Here is a 27,705-nt window from a genome sequence, read left to right on the forward strand (position 1 = left end):
CCAGTGGCCTACGCAGTGTCCATACTGGAATCCTTGGGAGTTTCCCCTGGTACGAAGGTCACCCTCCCTCTGATCTTATTCAGTGGTTTTGGAGAAGCGGACTACTGCCTGTTTCTGCTTGGCACCAGACCCCGACTCCGGTACTGATGTTCAGGGTGTGGCTCCCATGGATGTCACTGAGGAAGAGAAAGGAGCCCCTCCTCTGGCGCAAGCTGCCTCCTCCTCCCCAGACGAAGCCATATTGGGTCCCAGTAGCTCATTTCCGCAGGACGACTTCAGGGCCCATCAGGACCTTCTGAAGCTAACCTGGGGCTGGAAATTGAGGAGTGTAAGGAAACATACCACAGCTTTATTGACATTCTTGCTGCAACAGCTCCCTCCAAAGTGGCCTTACCTATTAATGAGTCTGTAATAGATCTAGTCAAGGTCCTGTGGCAACTCCTTCTCTGCTCCCCACCTCAAAGTGAGCAGAAAGGAAATATGTGCTGCAAGTGGGTTTGAGTACCTATACTCTCACCTCCCCCTTCCCAGGGTTCTTGGTTGTGTTGGCAGCCAATGAGAGGGACAGGCAGGGGCCAGATGAGCGCTACCCCAAACAAAAAGACACCCCCCCCAAACCCCTGGACCTGTTTGGGAAAAATGTTTATTATAGAATCATAGATTATTAGGGTTAGAAGGGACCTCAGGAGATCATCTAGTCCAACCCCCTGCTCAAAGCAGGACCAATCCCCAAATGGCCTCCTCAAGGATTGAACTCACAACCCTGGGTTTAGCAGGCCAATGCTCAAACCACTGAACTATCCCTCCCCCCAGTGGCTAGCCTTCAACTGCATATGTCTAACCAGCAAGTTTTGCTGGGGAGATATGATTACAATCTGTGGGACTCAGTGGCCAAGTGTAAAGACGCTCTGCCTCACGATTCAAGGCAAGAATTCAGTGCTCTCTTGGAGGAGGGTAAGAATGTGGCCAGGACCTCTCTCCAGACAGCTCTCGATGACAGTGACCTCTGCTGTTACCAAGAGATGTTGTACTTGGCTCCAGTCCTTGGGACTTCTTCATGAGGTCTAACAATCTCCTCACTGTTTTCGGAGCAGACAGACTTCATGGACCGAAGGGCTCAATGGTCACTCTCAGGTCTTTGGGCCTCTACACTCCATTGGCTTCTAGAAAGCACTTCAGGCCCCAGTAACCACCTCGTTTCTTGGTGCCACCTCTGAGACAGGGGCCTTATTAAAGGAAAGGGAGAGGTTACAAGTGTCAACTGCTCCCGTCCACCTCAACCCCCCAACCTGGGACTCATAGGTACTCCCGTGGGCCCAAGCAGGCTTTTTAAAGGTGCACCTGAGGGCACTATACCAGTTCCCCCTTATGATCTTGCCACCCCTTTAATTTTGGACTGCGTGTCCCACTTCATCCCAGTGTGGTTCTGCATTACATCAAACCACTGGGTGCTAAGTACAGTGACAATTGGCTATACCCTTCAGTTTTTATCCACTCCACCCTCCCACTCTCCTTCCCTCTTCTGGGACCCTTCTCATGAGCAACTCCTCGCCCAGAAGGTGCAGTCCCTCATATGAATGGAGGCTGTGGAGGAGGTTCTTCTTCGAGTACTTGCTCATGTTGATTCAGTTGTAGGTGTGTGCGCGCACATGTGTGCAGCCATCTGAGACTTTTGCCTTAGCGGCACCGATAGGGCCAGCTGTGGCGCCCTCTGAAGTGCCGTGCTCGTGGCGTGGTATATCAGATGCCGCCAGCCTTGCACCCTCTTAGTTCCTTCTTACCACCTGTGGTGGTCAGTTGGAGTGCCTCTGTCTCTTGCTTCGCAAGCAGTAAGCGGTTTCTCGTCTAGCTTAGACTTGTGCTTTACCTGTAAATAAGTTGATTGTTGTTAGTTAGTTATTAAGTATCCATTAAGTGTTGTTAGATAGTGTCCCAATGGGGACTTTGCCCCTGGCAGGGCATGTCCCGGCCTCCAGATGGCCTGGGAAATAGCCATTTCAGCTGTCTATCAGTGGTCATGCGGCGCAGTTCCTGGCTCCAGACCGCTGGCCTGTCCCAGAAGATGCAGGCCTCTATCTCGGACCTCCTGTTTGGCGGTGTCGGCCTGTTTTCTGACCAAACAGATGCGCGTCTGAATGGCCTGAGGGATACCTTGGTGACCCTCCACTCCCTGGGGATGCACGCTCCTCAGACGTCCAGGCAGCCATTCCGGCCTCTTCCTCCACCTAGAGAGTGGCAGCCTCAACAGGGGCCTGCGAGAAAAAGACACACCGGGTTTAACCACCGCCGCCATTCGTTGTCCCGATCTCCTGCATAACCTGGCCTGGCGAAACACTAGTGGGGCCAGAAGCACTCATTTTGAGGGTGCGCTCGGATGTGACGCAGCAGCCCACTGTCTGGATCCTTCCTGCCCTTTCCTCGACCACTTTTTCCCCTACCACTCAGCCTGGTTGCAGGTTATGTCGGACTGTTGGGTCCTGGACGTAGTGGCTTGTGGCTACACTCTTAAATTTTTGGCTGTCCCTCCTTCCCGCCACCCTGCTTCTCCATCCCTTTTCAGGACCCTTCTCACGAGCAACTCCTCATTCAGGAGATCGAGAACCTCCTAGGCCTGGGGGCTATGAAGGAAGTTCCTTGGGATATGCGCAAAAGAGGATTCTACTCCTTCTACTTCATAATCTTGAAAGCAAACAGCCATTCTGGACCTGCAGGGCCTCAACAAATCTCTCATGAAGTTGAAGTTCCACATGGTACCCCTGGCCTCCATCATCCCTTCCCTGGATCCAGGGGACTGGATCACTCTCAACTTAAAAGACACTTACTTTCAAGTCTCCATATTCCCGGGACACAGACGTTTCCTGTGTTTCATAATGGCGGGGCACCATTTCCACTTTACAGCATTACCCTTTGGCCTGTCCTCAGCCCCCAAGGTGTTCACAAAATGCATGACACTGGTGGCAGCTCATCTGAGGCATTGAGGGGTCCAGATCTTCCCTTATCTTGACTATTGGCTCATCGAGGGCAGGTCTCCGGAGAAGGTCCAGAGGAGCCTCGATCTGGTGCACTCCTCCTGCAGCAATCTGGGTCTTCTAATAAACACAGAAGAATCCATGTTAACACAGTTTCAATGTATAGAGTTTATCGGAGTGGTTCTCGTCTCCACACGGGCCAGGGCCTTCCTACTGGAAGCACGCTTTCAGGCTATGTCGGACTTGATCAGCTACATAAAGAGTCAACCGCTCACCACGGCCCACATGTGCCTGCATCTGATGGGCCACATGCGCCTACTTGGTGAGCCGTGCCCAGCTTCATCTGAGGCCTCTGCAAATGTAGTTGGCCTCAGTGTACATTCCAAGCAGGCACCCCCTGGGCTGAGTGGTCACAGTGCCGAGCCACATCCTCCTGTCTCTGGACTGGTGGTGGGATCCCAAGTCGGGGCTTCAGGGTGTCCCCTTCGCGACCAGTCATCCTCTCTCTCCTTGCTTCTCAGACGTGTTGGATCTGGGCTAGGGTGCCCATCTGGGCAAGCTCAGCACCCAGGGCCATTGGCTACAACATGACCTAGCCCTTCATATCAGTATTAAGGAGTTCAGGGTGGTTTGCCTGGCATGCCAGGATTTCTTTCCCCACCTGGAGGATAAGGTGGTGCAGGTCCTGACGGACAATACTGCCTCAATGTTCTTCATCAATAGGTGGGGTGGTGCCAAGTCTTAGGCCCTCTGTCGGGAAGCGCTCAGCCTCTGGGACTTTTGTGTGCGACATGCCATTCATTTGATGGCCACCCACCTGCCTGGAGCCAAGAACATCCTGGCAGATCGCCTCAGCAGAACGTTCTCATCTCGCCACAAATTGTCGCTCCATCCAGAGATGGTCACCTAGTTTTCTGCAGTTGGGGAACTCTCAAGGTGGACCTATTCGAGTCCAGACAGAACAGAAAGCGCCACGTGTTCTGTTCTCTGCTGGCCAGGGACAAGGGCGCGGATATCCTTGCAGATAAAATTGGAGATGTGCAATAATGGAACGAAGAGGGAGATGGACAGAGTTTTAGTGTTCATGTTAGGCTAACGTGAACAGAGAATTTAAGATGAGATTGGAAAGTGGCATGGTATCTCAAAAGAAAAAGTAGAAACTTGGCACAGATGGGCCTTTATGAGTGACTCCTAACTGAGATAAGAAAGACCAAGGCTGGAGGAGCAGAGTGAGAAGGTAGATAGAAGATCAATGAAAGGGGGCAGAGTAAACGTATGTAGAGCTCTGAAAACAAGAGTTGGGTTTTTGATTTTTAAATTGGATTTGGAGACTTACGGGGAGCCGTTTTAAGCAGTCAAAGAATTTGGGCTGCTGTCTTCTACCTACCGGGACTAAGAAGATTTCTTGGAAAAACGGAACCAGAAATGGGGCCTGGCTTTTGTTCAGTGACCAGAAAATGTTTTGATATGCTGTGAATTGGAAAAACCCTCAGGCTTTAGGATATTAGCATATATTTGAATCATGCCTTGTAACTTGATAGCATGGTTCAGATTGTAAAACAATGTGACTGATTTTTTAAAAAATAGAGAAGAAGGGGTAGAGAGGGAGTTGTTCATAATTGTTTGTTTAATACTCTGTCAGCAAACTTGTTGAGATATAACATTTCAGAATTTAGAAGTCTCATACCATTAATTAAAGTGCAGAATCTACAAGTATAATTAGAGGATTATAGACATTTAAGGAATAAAAAGCATTTTAGCAATGTGCAGATTTTATTGACAGCTCACTAAGAGCTGCTGCATTCACATAAAGATTTGTAATGTAATTTTGAGTGGATGGAAGTTCACTGTTTAGAGACTCACTGCAGAGAACATTCATGAACTACACTCTGAATACAGATGAAATATCATCAAGCAAATTATGGGTAGTCAACACTCATTATGTATGAAGTATAAACTATAGATTAACTAGTACTGTAAAATACAAAACAGAAAATGTGTTACTGCATTATGCGATCTTAAGCAGACCAATGACAGCTGCTGAAATATTTTAAAAGAAATATCTTTAGTTATCCAAAAAATGGTACAAATTGTTAAACTTTTCAGTTATCAAATTGTGAAGCATCCACCACCTTAAAGAAGAAATCTGTCTTTCCTCTATCTTATAGCTATTTTTTAAGGTACCACCTATTACCTTACTGTCTAAGTGGTGGCGAACAGTTATGAAGAAGACATAAAGAGGCTTAAAAGGTGCTTTCTTCTTGGGACTGTGTGGATTTTTTATGGAGGTGATTGATAAGGAAAGCCTTTCTTGGTCTGAACCTGGTTAGATTTGGGTGCAATCTGGTCTCCTTCAATTTTAGGTGTTTGTTTCAAATGCTTTGACCACAGCATTTGAAAGTCTTAACCTGGATTTCTCCAGTTGTATCATTCCTGTGGAGAACAAATATCTTGGAGGGTCGTGAATGACCAGACAATTTTGGAGATATTTCAAGAAAAATACTATTGTATATTGCTATTTTAGCTATAGTATGTAAATTCTCTTTAATTGTTTTGGAAATATATGTTGTTACTTTAACATTTAACTACAATAACAAATACTGTATTTTAAAATGGCAAACTGACTATTTCATATAATTTATATACAAACATTCCCTCCCAGTATTATTGGTGATCATTTATTTTTAAAAAATCAACGAGCAGTCCAGTGGCACCTTAAAGACTAACAAATTTATTTGGGCATAAGCTTTCACGGGTAAAAACGCCACTTCCGTGGCCAGAAGTTGTTTTTTTACCCACGAAAGCTTATGCCCAAATAAATTTGTTAGTCTTTAAGGTGCCACTGGACTCCTCATTGATTTTGTGGCTACAGACTAACACGGCTACCCCTCTGATTTATTTTTAAGTTATTGAATCTGTCTCCTAGTCATCATAAAAGTCAGGAACTAGAAGCACTGGCTGGAGACAAGCAGAGTATGGTTTGAAACTATGCAAAGTTTCCCCTATAACTCTATTTACGAACCTGACTGCATACTGATCTCAAGTACTTACTATTATTATAGCCCTCTGTTTAACACTGCCAAACTGTACAGTGGTTTTGAGATGCAGATAAAACTAAGAAAATAAGATGACACTATCAAACTCAGTTTCTCTGTTTGCTGCCAGTCATCAATATATTTTTCATGAAGTGCAGCTTTCTCTGTATTGCCTGGAAGTTACTCAAACCTTCCAGCCAAATAAAGTTCAGCAAAGAATTAGAGCTTGTTGATTTTCTGTATTCTTTACTTGTATTCATGCAGACTAATAATACCCTATTATGAATATATGTTGCAGGTGTTTTTTTGGTTTTGGTTTTAAATCAACCATCAAATAGAATAAAATGTCACTTAAGGGGCTTGCTGTAAAATAAAGGTAACCAAATGTAGTCAATTTTTCTTTATGAAAAGCTGGTTTGAGAACCTCTTCTCTTCTTTCCCAGAAAATTAGAGAGAACTGTTGTTAATGTTAAATTGATTCTGCATCTAATGTTTTCGTTCAGACTAAGTGTGCCAAGAGAACCAAACCCCACATACTGTTTCTGTTTCCCTGAGTTAAGAGATCCCTGGATCATTACAACATGAATTATACATTAAAATTACTACAAATATTGCTACTTTTTATGACATTCAGTAATACATAGCAGTGTCTAAGAAGACGGTATAGCACAGTGTGTGGTTTTTTTCAGAGTATTACCAATTTTCTTTTAAAATTATTTCTGGTGAAAGGTTTTAGATTGGAAAGATCTGACTGCTGTGTGTGTGTGTATATATATCCACAAAATAGTGTAACCTTAATTCTGAATTTCCTGGATTTTTCAGGTGCTAGGTTTTGGGCTAACTACAACATTGCTGCAATGTTTATTCCTTTTGAAGTTACTGAAATGTATTGTCATTTTTAATTCCATTTTAACATAGTTTTTAAAAAAGATTAAAACATTTATGTATGAACACTAAACAAGAAACTAAAAGAGATGGCTGTCATGTGATATTTCTAAAGATTTGAATATATATTATCAACCTTAAATACATTTTAAAAATGTAAGGGAAGAATCATGGTTACATCAAAGCCAGAGTATATCAGCTAATTGCACTCGCCTTGGAGCTGCTTTGCATCACAAAGAAAATTAAAGCCAATGAGATGTACTGGTCAATCTGGCTGTTAATTTGCAATAGTTTTAGGCTTGGTTTACTCTATCAGTTTATGTCACTATAACGAAGTCATTCAGGGATGTGGAAAATCCACACCTCTGAGCGATACATTTATACCAACCCAGGGAGATGGAATTCCTATGCCAACAGAAGGTGGTCTCCCATCAGAATAGGTAGTGTCTTCACTAAGTGCTGCAGCACTGTAAGTGTAGACAATCCCTTAGGGCAGTGGTTCTCAAACTTTTTTTTCTGCAGACCCCTTGAAAATTGCTGAGGGTCTCGGCAGACCACTTAATGATCTTTCCAAATGTTGTTTGTACCATTAGCTAACTGTTGTAAAGCCCTTTGGATAAAGCACTGTATTAAGAAAACCTTAATAATAGTAAAAGTTTTTTTGTTCTACAAATAAAAGCACACAACTCATATTTTAATATCAGTAGTCTTACCTTTCTAATGCAATGGATGTGCCCTCTCTCCCCTGCCGCAGCAGTCCTGGAGCTGGGGATGAGGGGGGGTCTCTCCCTCTCTCCCCCACCGTGGCAGCCCCTGAGCTGCGGCTGGGAAGGAGGGGGGGTCTCTCCCCCGCCACAGCAGCCACACAGTTGAAGCTGAGATGGAGGGCCATATTTCCCCAGCAGCCACAGCCCTGGAGTTGTGGAAAGTTGCCTCTTTCTCTGGCCGCCGCAGCCATGCACATCTGAAATTCCACCCACCCCCTCTTCTCATCCTACTGCCTCCTCCCACCTACCCCTCTATTCCCCCCAAGGCCACCACTTCATCTTACATGTGCGTCTTCTCCGGGGTCCAGGCACATAATTAATGGAGCCACACCTACGTGGCTCCACTAATTGGGTGGCCTTTCATTCAATTGTGTGCGGCTGCCCAGGCTAGCATCTTAGAGGGAACTGTCTGTGGACTACCTGAATGGAGCTCGCGGACCACAGTTTGAGAACCTCTGCCTTAGGGTTTGTCATCACTGATACAAAGGTGGGTTTTTTACAGTGAGATAATTAACATGCAATAGTTTTCTCACTTGGAAATCCTAAATGGAGAGAAGGCACTTGTAGGTTTTACTGTGAAGGTAGTGAGGTGAGGTCAGCATTCTATCTTCTGTGCATGACTGACCCCACTTAGTTGTCTTGCTGTAAATGTAAAGTGTCTTGTCTCTACTGTTTTTGCAGAGAGACATCTAATGAGCAGTAAATATGCAGCTTTTTTTAATCAGTGAAGATGTAGCCGTACTGGTTTAGAGGGCAGTGTTAATGAGGCTGGTGGTATGTGAAGGGGGCAGGGAGAACTTAGACTCTGAGTCCCAGTGTGTCTGTGCTTTGAGCTCCCCCAGCACTACTGCCTCAGTTCCCCTAGTAGTGTTTCCTCAATGCACAGTGAACCAGGGCAGCAGTGACTTGGCAAGCCTTTCAAGTGCTGATGCACAAGCTGGCATGTAGCCACAGACTCTTTAATGAGTAATGACAGTGGAGACGACTAATCTATCAGTGAGAATACTTGACATGCGCCCAGTTTCCCTCATACTGCTGAGTAATTTCAACCAATAGAATTGTTGCATGAAAGGATGGTGTTTGGTTGAGTAACTCTGATGTCACAATAGCCCCTCTTAATTTACCTTTACTGCGGACCTAAGCCTGACTGTTCCTGATATAAGCATAAATTAGATACAATTTTAATAACTTAGTTTAACTATAACTTAATTTCTTCAAACATAGCATATGCACAAGATTTCAGTTAATTTTATTTTCATTGAAAGTTTGAAGTGTCTGCATTATTCCATTATTGAGATAATTCAGGATAAATAAAAGATGGACACAGAAGGCTAATTTCTTAAAGGACATAGTTTTATTTAATTTTAATGCATAAATTGATCAAAGGATTTACTTGTAAAGCCTCAGAAAATGTGTTCTGTATTCTGAGATAAGTGCTGCTAATTAGGAGAGGATGTGCTGTATTTGTTATAGTGTTACTCCCTTCTTCCCCCGGGGAAAGGCTAGGGACCCTGAGTGGCAGGGTGGATGCAGACGAAAGAAAGTTCTGGGTTGGAACTGGAGTTGGAGAAATCAGGCACAAGGCGATCACTTATAGGATGAAGAACAAATTAGCTTTTAATGATTACTGCTGTCTGGGGCCTCTGAACAAGTCCTGGAACTAGCTTCAAAACAAAAGAAAAGGGGCTACTCACCCACAATTACAGCTGTCACCTTACTCCATTAAATGTAATCATCCTTTCCGAGATCTTGTTATCCTGCAGCCTTTCCCTCATGGTTACCACCACTAATGGTCATAGCTGCCTTTCCCCCCTTCTGGCCCCATAGAGCTAGCAATTAAAAAACCCTTTAATTTGGCCAATCAAGGCCAAGGCCCATGGAGGTGGAAACATCTCCAACTCTTGACTGCCATTAAGTCTGCCATTCCCTGTGTCTGCTGTGGACCTTTCTATGTACAAGCTAGATGACTTCCTGCAGACTTTGTCTCCTTTCCCCAGGCTTGTTATAGTACAGAGCAAAGAGGTTGTATCCCTGCTCTAAGTCCAAAACGCTTTGATTTCTGATAGGCACTGTGACATCTTGTAGTAGTCATAGTTGCATTAGTTGTGAATGTGATACAGGGAGTCCTCGGACTTATGACGCAATTCGTTCCTCTGAACTGCGTTGTAAGTCAAAATGTTGTAAGTCAAATCCGCTTTTCCCATAGGAATCAATGATATGAAGGGGGGATAGGTTCCTGAACCAAGACTTGATACACTATTTTCACCACAATAACCCAGATTTTTGTACTAAATTAATTATAGATGACTAATGTTGCAACATCAATGTATTTACTGTACACTGTATTTTGTAAACAGCGTTCAAATAAACACATAAACTCACATATGCTGCTCAGAATGCTGGAAACACAGGCTCAGAAAGCCAGGGAGAATGGCACACAAGCTGAGCCTCAGTCAATCACTGTTCAGGCTTTCTGATTGGCTGGGTCTGGAAGCCAATTAAAAATAAGCAGCAACCCTACCCGGCAAAAAGCTACCCTGGTCCCTCAAAGCCAATCAGAAGCGACTCCTTCCAGCTCTATACCAGTATAATGCAACCAGGAAGCGATTTCAAGAGAACTTTATGCAAATCAAGTGTCGTAAGGACGAAACAAGCATTGCAGGGGCAAAACAGGTAGTCAGTTGAAAAGCGTTGTAAGTAGCGTCTGATGACTCCCTGTATATAGTTGAGAGTCACTGGCATATTGTTGGCAGGTGAGCCCATGGTAGCTCTTATGTTCTTATGTTCTTATGTTCTCTGTGTCTCTCCTAATGGTCTCAGGTACTGAGGAGAAGAGGGGATAGTATAGAGCATTATGGGATACCACAGGTGAGGGTCCTTATACAGGAGGAATAGTTACCCAGCGCTATGGGCTTTGCTGGAGAGGAATGATAGGAACAACTTTGGTGCTGGGCCATCAGTTTCTGGTGTGTCATGTAGGCAGGTTAGCAGCATCTAGTGGTCTAATGTGTCAAAAAGTGCAGAGCGGTCCAGCAGCATAATCATTGGCTATAAGAACTGGTCATTGGCTTTTAGAACTGGTCATCTTTTGGTGCACCTATAGCTCTCTCTGTTCTGTGCCCTGGTTTGAACTCTGATTGTGAGGTATCCAGGAAGTTGGCTGCTGTCACATGTTGGAGTTTAGTGGTTATGACTTGCTCAGTTATTTTGCCCAGGAATAGGAAGTTGGAGATGGGAAGGTGCTTGGTAACTTCAGAAATGTTAAGGCAGAATAACTTCCCAAATGTATGGAATGTGTGACTGTCAGATGTGCCAAAATTTTGGTGCAAGAGCATCTGAGAGGTTCCTGTTAAGGTTTTGCACTAAAGTGTGAGTTTGATGAAGCTGGGGTATGTATTGCTTCTCGATATCTGTTGGAGGTGGAAATGAAAGCCTTATGTAGTGTTGGAATGTGTTATTGCCAGTGTTGTAGGTATTGTGACAGTGGCAAGGAATGCAGGAGACTTGTCCCTTAACTTATTTCCACGCTTTTCAGTTTTGAGCTGCCTTCGTCTTCCTTTCAACTTTTTTGTTGTAAACAGCAGCAGGTATATCAATGAAGCCTTATGTAGTGTTGGAATGTGTTATTGCCAGTGTTGTAGGTATTGTGACAGTGGCAAGGAATGCAGGAGACTTGTCCCTTAACTTATTTCCACGCTTTTCAGTTTTTGAGCTGGTGAATGTGTCCTGATACAACCCTGTCACTCAATTAATTTTAGTTTGTTTATACCTTTCGTCTTCCTTTCAACTTTTTTGTTGTAAACAGCAGCAGGTATATCAATGAAGTCTTCTGCGATAATGTCCCAGTAGATGCCAACAAGCAGGATTCTGCACACATCACAATATTAATATATGTGATAAAACATCTTTCCATAGACTTTATACTATTTTTCAAAATACAGTACAGTATTTATAAGTGACCTTTTCAAAGATACCAGGTGATGTGGACTGATGAACTAATTAAACATACTTGATACAAGAACAAAACTAAATCCTGACTCGGTTTTAACTCCGCCTTCAGTGAGAGTTGTGCTTGAATAAAAACTAAGTAAAGCCTTCAGGATTTAACCCAAAAAGCTTAGTAGTGCACAGAAAAAAAATACGGGTAGTTGCAAAAATGGTATAAAGTGCTTTCTTTTTAAATATTACACCGTAGTGTATATATATTGAAAGAAACACTACATTATACTTTTTCTCAGTTCTTCACGTGAAAATCATTGAGGGTGAAAAAAAGTGCTCCAGGTGATCAAAATTAATTTTGATCAGTTAAAGATTTACAGCTATGGAATTTTAATGGTGAGGAGAACTAAGAGGTGATAGCTGATACATTAATACCCTGTAGAAAGCTGTCAGCTGTTCATGTGGTGATATTATTGTGACATTATGTACCCTTTCTTCAGTGGGGTTTAATTTTGAATTCCAAAAATGTGAGATGTAATTTGCCAGATAGTTAAATGGAATGTTTTGAGGGTCTTAGTACTAAATGTTGTTGTTTTTGCGTCTTGCAGGATTTTGGGCACATGGAGGAAGGCGATCATCACTTAGAAATTTAACTCAATTCCACATTTCAAGGTAGGAGGGCCCCCGCTTCCCCCTTCTTATTTATTAAATCGGTGAGACTGTTCCTTCAAGTAAAATGGAAATCCTGTATTTTTTTCATGTTCATGTCTGTGCTATTCTTTTATTAATCAAGAGGTGTAATACAGTAGGTGATACACTCTTCCTTTATCAGTGTTATAGTTCTTCTGACCTGATAGATTTGGAAAAGTGGCATGAAACAATCTTCCTTATTAATGTTTGAGTTTTATTTGTCTTATTTCTTAGAGATAAGTGACATAAAAATTGAGTTAAATAAAAATATAATCATGCAGAGTTCTAAACTCTTCCTCTGGTTTTAAATATCAACATGCTTGTTTTTAGTTACTGATTAATATAATGTAAGATTAATTTTACGATAAAATTTGCACAAAATTAGTATAATACTTTACTATCTATACTAAAAGCTTCCTCCAGTTTGTGCTGCCTCCATAGCAGCAGGCAGCCCAGCCACATCTCCCTGTTGCAGAGCTTTTCTGAGGAAAATTCCAAACCTTATTACAGAATACTAGACTAACAGCTTGGTTTAATAATTTGTCAGTTTAATTCCCAGCCGTGTCTCAGGGCTGCATTTGATGTTTTGGAGAGATTTTCCTCTCAGTTCTGCTTTCTTTTCTGAGGTATTTTCAGTGACTGGTCCCCCTGAAGGCTTCAGAGAGACATAGGATGAGAAAAGTCAGAGGCAAAAGGGAAGATCTGGGTTCAGTGGGGATCTCAGCTGGCTGTGTATGGGGGAAAAGGACTCTTTCACAACCCAATCCGGATCCGTACTTGTATCCTGGGCTGAGACCAAAGTATAGCAGGATCAAAAGGAACCCTGACAATGTTATTGGTCCATTAGAAGGTGGAAATGGTAGAATCGTGAATAATAATTCAGAAGAGGAAGAAGCGTTTAATAAATATTTGTGTTCAGTATTTGTGACAAAGCCAGATGATGTATTCAAATCATGTGGTGGTGGTGGTGGTGGTGGTGGTGGTGGTGATGATGATGATGAAATACTCCCCACTTTTCAAACAGTGACATATTAGATAGCAGCTATTAAATCAGAAGGTCTGGATAATTTGCATTCAAAAGTTTTAAAAGATCTGGTCAAATTGCTCTCTGGATTGTTAATGTTACCTCTGAGTAAGTTCCAGAGTACTGGAAGAAAGTTAATGTCATGCCAGTATTTGGAAAGGGTAAATGGGATGATCCAGGTTCTTATAGGCCTATTCAACCTGACATTGATCCTGGGCAAAATAATGGAACAGCTGATACAAGAATCAATTAATAAAGAACTAAAGGAGGGTGATATAATTAATACTAATCAACATGGGTTTTGGAAAATAGGTCTTGTCAAAATAACTTGGTATCATTTGGATGAGACTACGGGTTTGGATGAGAAGGTAAGAGTGTTAGTGTAATATACTTAGAATTCTGCAAGGCAATTGACTTAGTACCACATGACATTTTGATTAAAGAACTAGTATCAAAATCAACTTGGCACATATTAAGTGGTTTAAAAATGTCTAACTAATAAGTCTCAAAATGTAATTAATTGGGAATCCTCATTGAGTGGATGTGTTTCTCATGGTGCCCCACAAGGATCTGTTCCTTATGCTATTTAATATTTTTATCCATGACCTGGAAGAAAACATAAAATCATTATTGCTGAAGTTTGCAGGTGGCACAAATATTGGGGAAGTGGTAAATAATGAAGAGTACAGGTAATTGATAGAGTGATCTGGATTGCTTAGTGAAACTGGGCATTGTCCAACAATATTTCAGTATGAACATAAGAACGGCCGTACCGGGTCAGACCAAAGGTCCATCTAGCCCAGTATCTGTCTACCGACAGTGGCCAATGCCAGGTGCCCCAGAGGGAGTGAACCTAACAGGCAATGATCAAGTGATCTTCCTCCTGCCATCCATCTCCATCCTCTGACGAATAGAGGCTAGGGACACCATTCTTACCCATCCTGGCTAATAGCCATTTATGGACTTAGTCACCATGAATTTATCCAGTTCCCTTTTAAACATTGTTATAGTCCTAGCCTTCACAACCTCCTCAGGTAAGGAGTTCCACAAGTTGACTGTGCGCTGCGTGAAGAAGAACTTCCTTTTATTTGTTTTAAACTTGCTGCCTATTAATTTCATTTGGTGACCCCTAGTTCTTGTATTATGGGAATAAGTAAATAACTTCTCCTTATCCACTTTCTCAACATCACTCATGATTTTATATACCTCTATCATATCCCCCCTTAGTCTCCTCTTTTCCAAGCTGAAGAGTCCTAGCTTCTTTAATCTTTCCTCGTATGGGACCCTCTCCAAACCCCTAATCATTTTAGTTGCCCTTTTCTGAACCTTTTCTAGTGCTAGAATATCTTTTTTGAGGTGAGGAGACCTCACCTCAAATGTAAATGTATAAATCTAGGAACAAAGAATATAGGGTATATTTACAGGATGAGAGACTATCCTGGGAAGCAGTGAGTCTGAAAAAGACTTGGACTTTCTGGTGAATAATCTGCTGAACATGAATTCCCAAAGCAATGCTGTAGCTAAATAGGCTAATGCTATCCTCAGATGTTTAAATGGGGGAATATTCAGCAGGAGGAGAGAGGTTGTATTTGGCACTGGTACGACCACTACTGGAATACTGTGTCCAGTTCTGGTGTCCCTGCTTCATAGCGGATGTTGATAAATTGTAGAGATTCAGAGAAAAGCAACAAGACTGATTAAAGGTTTGGGAAATGTGCCTTAGAGTGGCAGATTCAAGGAGCTCAATCTTTTAAGCTTATCAGAGAAGAAGATTATGAGGTGGCTTGGTCTGTAAGTACCTACGTGGGGAACAGAAATTACATAATATTATTAATGATTTGAATTATAGTACCACCTAGGAGCCCTAGTCATGGACTGGGACCCCATTGTCATAGGCACTGTACAAACACAAAACAAGATGATGGTTCCCTGCCCTAAAAAACTTACAGTAACAAGATGGCTGAAAGTTGAAGCTAGACAAATTCAGGCTAGAAAGAAGGCACAGATTTTTAACAGTGAGGGTAATTAATTATTGGAACAAGTTACTAAGAGGTATGGGGGATCCTTCATCATTAGAAAACTTTAAGTCAAGTTTGGATGCTTTTCTAAAATATGTTCTCTATTTCAATCTTTGCTGTTGGACTTGGAGCAGGAATTAATTCAGAGAAGTCCTATACAGAAGGATAGACTAGATGATCACAGTGGTGTCTTCTGTCCTTAAAATGTATAACTCCTGTGCATCTCTGCGGAAACAGACTCATCTGTCCCGTGTGGATACAATGCAATAGAGAAGGTTATAGCTTCTGGGCAGCCTGTTGGGACAGTCTGTACCCCTGTGTTCACCCCTTGTACAAAATCTATCAATCTTGTAAAAAGTATGCAGTGTGAGGTATCATTTGAAAACTCATAATTTGCTAAGCATTATTGTCCTGGTAAAATATATGTGGCAACATTGTATGTAAAGTTATAAGATTCTACTGTATGATATTACTAAGACATGTTCCAAATCTAGAGAGCGCTCACAAACCACAAAAGGCTAACTGATGCCTCAGTCAGATGTCAACAAAATCAAATGGACCATCATCCAGTTAAGTGACTGTTCTTTGGCAGGAAGGAAGATGTGGGTGAAAAATCTACATCTTGACAAAGAAACAGCTTGGGGTTCCCGTCCACACAGACTTTGTCTTCTGATCCTCAGCTGGAGATGGTTTTCAAAGAAGGGAAAGAACTATAAGAAGGGAGAGCAGATGCCCCAAATTATCTCTCCCTTTCTCTCTACCCCTTGACACTTGAAGAACAAAGGAAGCAGCACTGGACTGAGGGAGGGCCCCACAGCATCCCGGGTTTGGTGGGACTACAGCTGGGGCCATATGCCCCAGCCCTGTGGCGTCTCAGGCTTGGCGGGGCTGCTGGCAGGTCCATGCAACCAAGCCCTGCGGTGTCCTGGGTTTGGCAGGGTCCACTTTCCCCAGCCCTGCAGTATCCCGGGCTTGGCGGGGCCCGCATGCCTTAGCCCTGTGGCTTTCACCGGAGGCTGCAGCTGGGGCTGCGTGCCCCCCTTGCGGCTTCCCAGGGCCATGTCCTTCCCCTTCCCAGGGCCGTGTACCCCCCGTCTCGCAGCTGGGCCTGCTCTGGAGCCAGGGCTGTGTGTCTCTTGTGACTGCGACCCCCCACTGCAGCCGCTGGAGTTGGGGCTGTGTCCCCACCCCCCATGTAACGGACAAGTAATGGGCTCCGTGGTTTTTTGTTTATTGCCAGTGACCTGTTTGTGACTTTTACTACAAATAACCGTGAAAAAATCTTAGCCTTATTCATGTTTACCAATTGCTGGTGCATGCAGTTTTCCCTGTCAGTATCTGGAATTAAACATACCCCACAAGTCCATCCCATCCTTCAATCAGCACCATGCCCCTATTTAAAATAATCTAGGAAATTAACATACAGAAGTTTTCATTGTGAAGCAGAGTCACTACAAACATAACATACTTGTCTTAAACCCAGAAAAGTAAGGGAATTAAATATGCTCTAAGGAGATCAGTCTTCCATCAACCCCTTTACCAAACTTTTCTCAGCACAACGTACTATTATACCAAAAGTCCACAAATAATAATGTTAGTAGAAGGTAGTTTGGTAAAGGGCTATGTGGAGAAGAGAAGGTTGTGGGAGTAGATTTAAGGTTGAAGTGCATGATCTGTGGTGTATAGTAACTGTGTTAATGGTAAGGTATATGTCTGTGGGTAAGGAGAAAAGGTTGCTTAACTTTTCATTTGCTTCCTCTTGTGAGCTTGGGTCAGGTATGTTATGTTTCTAGCAACCCTAATTGCTTCACAAAGAAGTTTGTGTTTCCGAAGTAGGTTGTGTTAAAGGGAGAGTATTTTAATGCAGGCTACATTGATTTTAGTATGAGATTTTTAGAAAAAAACATTTAACCATTCCATAGTGTAATGTGTAGTATGTGTCTAAATGTAAATGTACAGTTCATTTCTATGGAATAGTTTTTCTTCATATGTAATTGGATAAATTGCAATTTAATAATTTATCAGTTAGGGAGACTATATCCAAGTGGATGTATCCCTGGCTTGGAGTGCTGGCCTCATTCCAGTACCAACACCTGCTATTTTTCATGCATACGTTGTTGTCAATTGAACGCTTTAACAGACCAATTGCTGTCCAAGTTATGATGTCATACTTTTTTTTTACAGAAGTTAAGTGGTGAAAGAAACTGCATACCCTTTGCCCATTCATGCCGTAGGGAGATAAATGTGGAATAAATAAGCAGATTCATTGGTATGCTAAGGTAAATGGACTTTAATTCTTGGGCTGAGAGGCGCAAAACATATTGTGAAGGCACAGGACATTCTTCCAGAAAGTGTTAGAGAGTTTGACAGTATTAGGAATTTAAAATCCTTTACTAGCTAGTATGCTCCATTGTTGACCCAAACAGCAACTACTGACCTTCTCACCAAAACAGTGTTATAGAATGAAACATGGTATTTCTTATTTTCATGTTTTTAGCTATTATTTAGGACAATGAAATATAGTGAGCCTATATTTAAACTGTCAAAAGACAAATTGATGAAATTGATGACATTACATATTTCTGGCTTTCCTTACTTCTTATTTTTATCATTGATACTAACAAAGGGAAAATACTTGATGTTCTGTGTGGAGATCAAAAGTGTCCCTTATAAATTCACCGAGTCACTAATCTGGAAATAGAAACCAGGTTGTGCAGAACAGTAAACCCTTGTTTAAAATTAAATCCCCTTAATTTCTAGGTCAGTATATTTTCTCTCATTTAAAAAATGTTTAGAGCTCTGATTTTTGACCCTCTTCTAGTCCATGATTACCTTCTCCCATCACTGCCTCTGCTCTAGTACAGCATCTTAATATTAGTTTGCAATGTATTTTTTGCTAATGTAAGCCCCAACATCTCGGTAACAAATAATTTAAATGACTGGAGAAAAAAACCCTTTTCAGAATGACACGTTCATTTTTTTTTTTAAGTAACATAAAGGCCATATAGGAGTAAATACTCAGCAGCAGGTAAACTTGTGTGAGTGTGGTACTAGAGGTGGATGTGTGTTTGGGAATATGTACGACCATTACGTTTCAGTATAAAGGAAAAGCAACTTTCTACTTATCAATCCAAGTTGGTGGATATGATATGGTGAATATGCTTCTGTCACTTCAGTGGGTATTTCCCAGTCTCTATTCTGCTGCACACATGCATGGCTATACCACAGTCTTTGGAATGTAATGAATCATAGAATCTCAGGGTTGGAAGGGACCTCAAGAGGTCATCTAGTCCAACCCCCTGCTCAGAGCAGGACCAATTCCCAACTAAATCATCCCAACCAGGGCTTTGTCAAGCCTGACCTTAAAAACCTCTAAGGAAGGAGATTCCACCACCTCCCTAGGTAACCCATTCCAGTGCTTCACCACTCTCTGAGTGAAAAAGTTTTTCCTAATAGCCAACCTAGACCTCCCCCACTGCAACTTGAGACCATTACTCCTTGTTCTGTCATCGGGTACCACTGAGAGCAGTCTAGATCCATCCTCTTTGGAACCCCCTTTCAGGTAGTTGAAAGCTGCTATCAAATCCCCCCTCAGCCTTCTCTTCTGCAGGCTAAACAATCCCAGTTCCCTCAGCCTCTCCTCATAAGTCATGTGCTCCAGCCCCCTAATCATTTTTGTTGCCCTCTGCTGGACTCTTTCCAATTTTTCCACATCCTTCTTGTAGTGTGGGGCCCAAAACTGGACACAGTACTCCAGATGAGGCCTCATCAATGTCGAATAGAGGGGAATGATCACATCCCTTGATCTGCTGGCAATGCCCCTACTTATACAGCCCAAAATGCCATTAGCCTTCTTGGCAACAAGGGCACACTGTTGACTCATATGCAGCTTCTCGTCCACTGTAACCCCTAGGTCCTTTTCTGCAGAACTGCTTCCTAGTCATTCGGTCCCTAGTCTGTAACAGTGCATGGGATTCTTCCATCCTAAGTGCAGGACTCTGCACTTGTCCTTATAGAACCTCATCAGGTTTCTTTTGGCCCAGTCCTCTAATTTGTCTAGGTCCCTCTGTATCCTATCCCTACCCTCCAGCGTATCTACCACTCTTCCAAGTTTAGTGTCATCTGCAGACTTGCTGAGAGTGCAGTCCACGCCATCCTCCAGATCATTAATGAAGATATTGAACAAAACTGGCCCCAGGACCGACCCTTGGGGCACTCCACTTGAAACCGGCTGCCAACTAGACATGGAGCCATTGATCACTACCCGTTGAGCCCGACTATCTAGCCAGCTTTCTATCCACCTTAAAGTCCAATCATCCAGCCCATACTTCTTTAACTTGCTAGCAAGAATACTGTGGGAGACCGTGTCAAAAGCTTTGCTAAAGTCAAGGAATAACACATTCATTGCTTTCCCCTCATCCACAGAGCCAGTTATCTCCTCATAGAAGGCAATTAGGTTAGTCAGGCATGACTTGCCCCTGGTGAATCCATGCTGACTGTTCCTGATCACTTTCCTCTCCTCTAAGTGCTTCAGAATTGATTCCTTGAGGACCTGCTCCATGATTTTTCCAGGGACTGAGGTGAGGCTGACTGGCCTGTAGTTCCCCGGATCCTCCTCCTTCCCTTTTTTAAAGATGGGCACTACATTAGCCTTTTTCCAGTCATCTGGGACCTCCCCCGTTCGCCATGAGTTTTCAAAGATAATCGCCAATGGCTCTGCAATCACATCCGCCAACTCCTTTAGCACCCTCGGATGCAGTGCATCCGGCCCCATGGACTTATGCTCGTCCAGTTTTTCTAAATAGTCCCGAACCACTTCTTTCTCCACAGAGGGCTGGTCACCTTCTCCCCATACTGTGCTGCCCAGTGCAGCAGTTTGGGAGCTGACCTTGTTTGTGAAGACAAAGGCAAAAAAAGCATTGAGTACATTAGCTTTTTCCATATCCTCTGTCACTAGGTTGCCTCCCTCATTCAGTAAGGGACCCACACTTTCCTTGACTTTCTTCTTGTTGCTAACATACTTGAAGAAACCCTTCTTGTTACTCTTAAGATCTCTTGCTAGCTGCAACTCCAAGTGTGATTTGGCCTTCCTGATTTTGGCTGCATGCCTGAGCAATATTTTTATACTCCTCCCTGGTCATTTGTCCAAGCTTCCACTTCTTGTAAGCTTCTTTTTTGTGTTTAAGATCAGCAAGGATTACACTGTTAAGCCAAGCTGGTCGCCTGCCATATTTACTATTCTTTCTACACATTGGGATGGTTTTTTCCTGCAACCTCAATAAGGATTCTTTAAAATACAGCCAGCTCTCCTGGACTCCTTTCCCCCTCACGTTATTTTCTCAGGGGATCCTGCTCATCAGCTCCCTGAGGGAGTCGAAGTCTGCTTTTCTAATGTCCAGGGTCTGTATTCTGCTGCTCTCCTTTCTTCCTTGTGTCAGGATCCTGAACTCGACCATCTCATGGTCACTGCCTCCCAGGTTCCCATCCACTTTTGCTTCCCCTACTAACTCTTCTCTGTTTGTGAGCAGCAGGTCAAGAAGAGCTCTGCCCCTAGTTGGTTCCTCCAGCACTTGGACCAGGAAATTGTCCCCTACACTTTCCAAAAACGTCCTGGATGAAGTAGAAGCCGTTCTGTTTTTCAGGAGACTTCGTGTGTGATTGTTGTTAAGGGAGTTTTTTTGCCTTCAATATGATGTCCACCTTGCCTATACTCACCAGCCAATAGCCTGCCTGCATTATTGGAGTTCAGTACATTCGCTCATCAAGAAGTTGTATACACCATAGAAGAGTCTCGGCCAAAGACTTGTGAATCCGACTCATACCATTCCTGGCTTGTGAAAGAGAGTCATGAGTGACTGGTGCCATGCATGACTGAAACAGCCAACGTTCATTCAGGGAAGGAATCTTCCCTTCACTTTTCAAACATGCAATAGTCCGCCCAGTGCTTAAGAATCCCATTCCGGATATATCCGTCTAGCCAACTACTGTCCAGTTCCTAGTAAGCGCATAGAGAAGCTAGCCAAGGTCAACTTCATATAATTGAAGTTTATATTCTACACCTGACACAATCTGGATTTAGGCCAGGACTTGGAACTGAAACTGCTTTAGTAGCAGTGATGGAAGATCTCCTGCTGTCAGTGGATAGAGGCGAACGTCCATGTTAATCCCCCTAGATCACTCTGCAGCATTCAACACCTATTGATCACAAAATATTGCTGTCTTGCTTAAGAGATTTAGCAGGGATCCAGGGTTATGTGCTAAAATGGTTTGAGTGCTTCCTGGAGGGACACAACCAACAAGTCATTTTGGGAAACTGTACCTCCATTACTAGACCCCTTGTGGAGTCTCTCTGGTCCTGTTCAATATCTACATGTAGTCACAGCTGCACTGGTCAGGGACTCCAGATGACAGGGACTCCTGTGCCAGCAATATGCGGATGACAGGATAGTTCTACCTGTCATTCACTACATATGACTATACCACTACCACCAAGGTGGCCCAGTGCTTGGACAAGATCAACTCATAGAAGAACAACATCTGGTGGAAGATGAATCCAAGCAAGACTGATTATGATGAGGGGAGGGGCACAAGAAAGGATTCTGAAGAGTTTGAAGCCATATTTCAGTCTCATTTGATTGAAGGTATGGTCCCACAATTTGCAGCTTAATTAACTTTCATCTGTGCCCTAATCTCTCCCCAAAACAGGTTCCAAGTATTCAGCAGCATTCACTGTATCAGGCAAAATAGAGGGTTTACATCATATTGAAGTAGCTGCAGCGCACACCTCCTTACTAAACATCTTAAAGGCACCTTATCTATTTTGAACATTAGGAGAGACAAGGTGTGAACTTTGTGGAATTCCACAACAGTGCTCTTAGTGAAGAAAGCAACTGCTCCACACCACCCTCTAGGAGCACGCTGCAAGGAGAGAACAGAGCTACCCATGAGAACTACCATCTACTTTTGCTGTAGTCTGCACGTTAGTCAACACCTCATGATCAGTGGGATTGAAGGAAGCTCTTAGATCTAACATTAAAAGCATAAGATGAGATTCCTTGCCAAAGCCACTAGTGCATTGTGTCCCATATCCAATTCTGTACCAGATTGACAGGGGTCATGGAGGTAAGAGGCATCTAGGTGCTTAATGAGCTTCAGACTTAACACCAAGGGTGCATACTTATCCTCAGCTGTGAATCTAAATGGCCAATAGTCATGAAAAACTATAGGTATCAGTGAGTAATTATAAGATTCAGGAAATTCTTAGGTTAGTATAGAGAAATGAAGGAGGTGTCTCAAGAAATTTGATGGCTGTGGCTGCACGAAAAGCCCCTAGTGGCCACATGTGGCCATGGTGGCTGCATTTGAGAAACTCTTGTTAAAGCATAGACCATTCTTGTTAGCCCAGAGCCCAACCAACCTGTAGTGAACCCTGTTGTTCTTCTTCGAGTGCTGTCCCTGTGGGTGCTCCACTCTAGGTGACAGTGCGTCCCGGCGCTGTCGATCGGAGATTTTTCGGTAGCAGTGCCTGGTTGGGGCACACGCACCCAGATGGTATCTCCCGTCTAGTTGGAATCTTCCTGAGTGCGTGCGCCCCACACCCTCCTCAGTTCCTTCTCAACCATCCTCGGCTGAAGACGGGACTCGGGGCAGTGCTGCCTTCTCTTCCCTGGTCTCTATAGGAAACAGTAACAAAGAACATAGAAATAATTATTAATTACTTCCCAGTTGTTTCCCTTCCTTTAGTATAGTTACATAGTTAGTTACTTAGTTTAAAAAAAAAAAAAAAGCCCCTCAGGCTTGTCTCCCATTGAGACACTCTCCTCGGCCATCTCTAATTCATAATGCCAGGAGCTTCAGGATTCAAAAGATGCATCTCCTGTCAGGACTCCATGCCATGGTCAGATGGGCACTCACATTGTGTGAAGTGCCTCGGAGACACCCACATCCCCGCGAAGTGCCTCCATTGCGTGAGCCTCAAGTCAAGAGCTCGTTGTGACAGGGATCTGCGGCTCAAAATCATCATGATGGAAAAATCCCTGCAGCCGCTGTCGGAGACGGGAAAGGTTGAACCCGCTCCCACACGCTCCCCAGCCAGATAGTGCCACCTGAGCCTCACTCTCCGCTCTGAGATACAGAGGACTCTTTTCTTGAACCGCCACTTTCTCCACCTGAACTGGCTTTCACTGATGGTGACCTTAAGCTACATCAGCAAGCGGAGTTCTCCCCTCCTGCTTCTCCTCCACAGGCACCTTTACCACCTCAGGTCATGGCTCAAGCTCAGCATCCTCAGTTTCCCTACTTTGCCCCCCTGTGGGCGGCACCTGGGTTCTCCTACCCTATGCCTTGGCCTCAGTGGTACCCATGGCAACATCCTCCTACCAATCATCCTCCTTTTGTGCCTCAATCTCCGGCTCCATCCACTTCTAGGGTGCCTGAGCCCCCTCCTGAGCCTGGGAGCTACGCACCATATCCTGACTCACCTAACCCTAACTCTCCACTAGCCTCAGATGAAACCCTCCTCCCTTCACCTCCACAGACCATGGATGACTGCAAACAATTTCAAGAACTTTTTAGGAGGGTTGCACTCAGTCAGGATATCCCCTTATAAGAGGTTTAGGAGACGCAACACAAACTCCTCAAAATCCTTCAACCGTCTGCGCCCTCGAAAATTGCGCTCCCTATAAAACGAAGCACTCATGGAGCCAGCTGACACTATCTGGCAAACCCCAGCTTCTCTAGTACCAACTTGCAAAAAGGCCGAACGTAAATACTACGTTCCTGCAAAGGACGCAGACTTCCTATTTTCTCATCCACCACCGAACTCTCTTGTCATGGATGCAGTTGCACAGAGGACCAAACAGTCACAATATCGACCCACCCCACAAGACAAGGACCTTAGACGCCTTGATGTCCTGGGCCGCAAGGTTTATACATCCTCTACACTACAATTCAGGATTGCAAACTATTCTGCTCTCCTCGCCAGCTATGATTTTGATAATTACAATAAGCTTTTCGAATTTGCCTCCTACATACCAGAGGACAGAAGAGCAGACTTCAAATCAATCCTGTCTGAGGGACAACTGATCTCCAGAATGGCCCTACAGATGTCTTTAGACACGACGGACACAGCAGCCCGTACCACTGCAACTGCTGTGGTTATGCGCAGATCCTCATGACTCTCTGTGTCAGGCATTCCTAAAGAACTCCAGACCAAAGTGGAGGATCCTCCCCTTTGATAAGGACAAACTCTTTTCCAAAAAAACTGATGAACTCCTGCACACCATGAAAGATTCGAGAGTGACACTGCGCATCCTGGGCATTCACTCATCTCTTCCCAGGAGACAACGATAGCAGCCCTACCAAAGACCATGCACACATCAGTACTATCGCCCTCAACCCAGACCATACGACACAACTAGGAATCGTACTAGACCTCCCAAACGCAGACAAAATCAAAATCAAGCCACCACCTTCCGTCCACCGGGCAATAAACAACAGTTTTGAAACGTTGGTCGAGGGTCTGCACGACCACCCCTTGATTCCACCGCTTACTTGTCCATTTGGCCACCGCCTCCAGAATTTCCAACATGCCTGGCAGCGGATTACACAGGACCTCTGGGTCCTCGAAATAGTTCAGACCGGTTACTCCATCCCTTTTATATCCTACCCTCCTACCCTTCCCCCTTCCCCGTCCCTCTTCAGGGACCCTTCTCACGAGCAATTACTTCGCACAGAAGTGGCACATCTTCTGCAACTAGGTGCAGTGGAACCTGTGCCGACGCAACACCAAGGGACAGGTTTCTACTCCCATTACTTTCTAACGCAGAAAAAGACCGGGGTATGGAAGCCTATACTAGACCTACGCCGACTGAACAAATTCGTGAGGACACAAAGATTCAAGATGGTCACACTGGGCACAATAATACCTGCATTGGATCAAGGGGACTGGTTCACAGCCCTCGACCTACAAGATGCTTACTTCCAGCTCACAGACACTTCCTACGATTCACAATCGGTCAGGATCATTTTCAATACAGAGTTCTTCCTTTCGGACTCTCCACAGTTCCAAGAGTTTTTTCCAAGACCCTAGCCGTGGTTGTGGCTCACCTCCGCAAACACGGGGTCACACTTTTCCCCTACCTGGATGATTGCCTCATCAAGGGCGACTCCTATGGTGACACACTTCAAGCCACGCGTTTCGCCATCTCCCTCTTTCACAGCCTAGGCCTCCAAATAAACATCCAAAAATCCACCCTGACACCTATGCAACAGGTCGAGTTCATCGGAGCTCATCTCGACTCAACCCAGAGCAAGGCCTCGCTCCCATACAACAGATTCCTCGCTATCACGCAGCTCATACGCACGCTCTCTATTCGTCCCAGGACGCAAGCAAGAATCTGCCTACAGCTCCTTGGTCACATGGCAGCCACCACCTTAGTGGTTCAACACGCCAGGCTACATATGAGATGCCTCCAGGGCTGGCTCAACTCCAGTTTCAAACACAGCAGACATCCCTTAGGGATGCTGCTAACTCCTCCTCCCAATGTTATAACTTTCCTACAATGGTGGACAAGTCCAGAAAACCTCTGCACAGGGGTTTCCTTCCAGCAACGATCCCCAATGCTCATGCTCACCACGGACGCTTCCCTGATCGGTTGGGGAGCACATCTAGGGAAATACAGGGCACAAGGCCGGTGGTCCGCATCAGAGATGCATCTACACATAAATCTCTTAGAGCTCAGAGCAGTGAGGAGAACATGCCTTCACTTTCTTCCCCTCATAGAGAACAAACACCTGCGAGTCTTAACAGACAACATAGCAAGTATGTATTACATAAACAGACAAGGGGGAGCCCGATCACATTCCCTTTGCATGGAAGCCATTCGACTATGGAATTGGTGCATACGACATCGAATACAGATCATCGCTTCCTACCTACCAGGCTGCCATAACACTACTGCCGACGCACTCAGCAGGCACTTCTCGACAGAACACGAATGGGAACTGCACCCCGCAATACTCCAACAGCTTTTCTCCCATTGGTGAAAGTAATGACCCAAAACCGAAAATGCCCCCTGTTTTGCTCCAGGATGGGACTCAGGACTGCATCCCTAGGGGATGCATTCCTCATCCCAAGGAACAACTACCTCCTGTACGCCTTCCCACCTATCCCTCTACTACACAAGGTTCTTCGGAAGATCGTGGACGACAAGGCCCAGGTCATCCTTATTGCCCCGGCTTGGCCAAGACAGACGTGGTATCCCTACCTTCTCCGCATGTCCTCCCGTCACCCATGGGCTCTCCCCAACAGGCCAGACCTCCTTTACCAGGACAACGGACGAGTTCTTCACCCCCAGCTCCAAAAGCTCCACCTCACCGCCTGGTTCCTTCATGGTTCCAAACCCATGAACTAGCCTGTTCCGAGCAAGTCCAATATGTCCTCTTGCACAGTAGGAAAGACTCCACTCGTAAAACCTACCTGCAGAAGTGGAAGCGTTTCGCTATTTGGTGCTCACATAAACATTTAGCACCCAATAATGTGACCCTCCCTAACATTCTAGACTACCTCCTGAAACTAAAACAGGACGGACTTTCGCTCAGCTCCATCAAAGTGCACCTGGCGGCGCTTACCACTTTCCATGACCTATTGGATGGGTACTCACTCTTTACACACCCCACCATTAAACACTTTCTCACCAGCCTGCAAAATCTCTACCCTGAAATTCACCCAACAGTGGCTACATGGAATCTTAACCTCGTTCTTCATGCTGTCATGAAACCTCCATTTGAGCCCTTGGCTATCTCCTCTCATCTCCATATGTCCATGAAGGTGGCTTTCCTAGTTGCCATAACATCAGCAAGGAGAGTTGGTGAAATGAGTGCCCTGATGGCCCACCCTCCCTACACAATCTTCTCGAAAGATAAAGTCACTTTGAGTCCACATCCTAAATTTCTTCCTAAGGTGGTGTCGACCTTCCACCTTAGCCAACCTATATATTTACCTACGATCTATCCCAAACCTCACAAAACTCCGCAAGATGCAACCCTGCATACTCTCGACGTCAGGCGAGCAATTGCCTTTTATTTAGACAGGACTAAACCATTTCGCAAGTCTCCACGACTCTTCGTTTCCATTGCCGAAAGATCAAAAGACACGGCTATCTCTAAACAATGTCTATCCAAGTGGATCTCTGACTGGATCAGATCCTGTTACCATGCGAAGAATCTTCAACCACCCGACGACATTAGAACTCATTCCACTAGAGCCATGTCGGCATCCATTGCCTTCTTACACAACGTTCCCATTCCTGATATCTGCAAAGTGGCTACATGGTCATCTGAACACACATTTGCAAAACACTATACTCTCACGCAAGA

At 44.3% G+C, this 27,705-nt stretch overlaps 1 protein-coding gene across 19 annotated transcripts in view; it reads left to right on the top strand.

The window, feature by feature from the left end:
• TANC2 (tetratricopeptide repeat, ankyrin repeat and coiled-coil containing 2) overlaps nt 1–27,705 on the top strand; it is a 631,662-nt gene that overhangs the window by 115,102 nt on the left and 488,855 nt on the right. For 13 of the 19 annotated variants that reach the window (XM_039516554.1, XM_039516556.1, XM_039516555.1 and 10 more), the window contains 2 exons: nt 12,204–12,267; nt 17,512–17,606. The gene's annotated coding sequence lies outside the window, so the exon portion shown is untranslated. The remainder of the gene's footprint in view (nt 1–12,203; nt 12,268–17,511; nt 17,607–27,705) is intronic. The other 6 variants (XM_039516557.1, XM_039516566.1, XM_039516567.1 and 3 more) reach the window with 1 other exon arrangement.

This window comes from Mauremys reevesii, linkage group 27 (assembly GCF_016161935.1).
Source record: "Mauremys reevesii isolate NIE-2019 linkage group 27, ASM1616193v1, whole genome shotgun sequence".
In the NCBI taxonomy this organism is placed as follows: domain Eukaryota; kingdom Metazoa; phylum Chordata; order Testudines; family Geoemydidae; genus Mauremys; species Mauremys reevesii.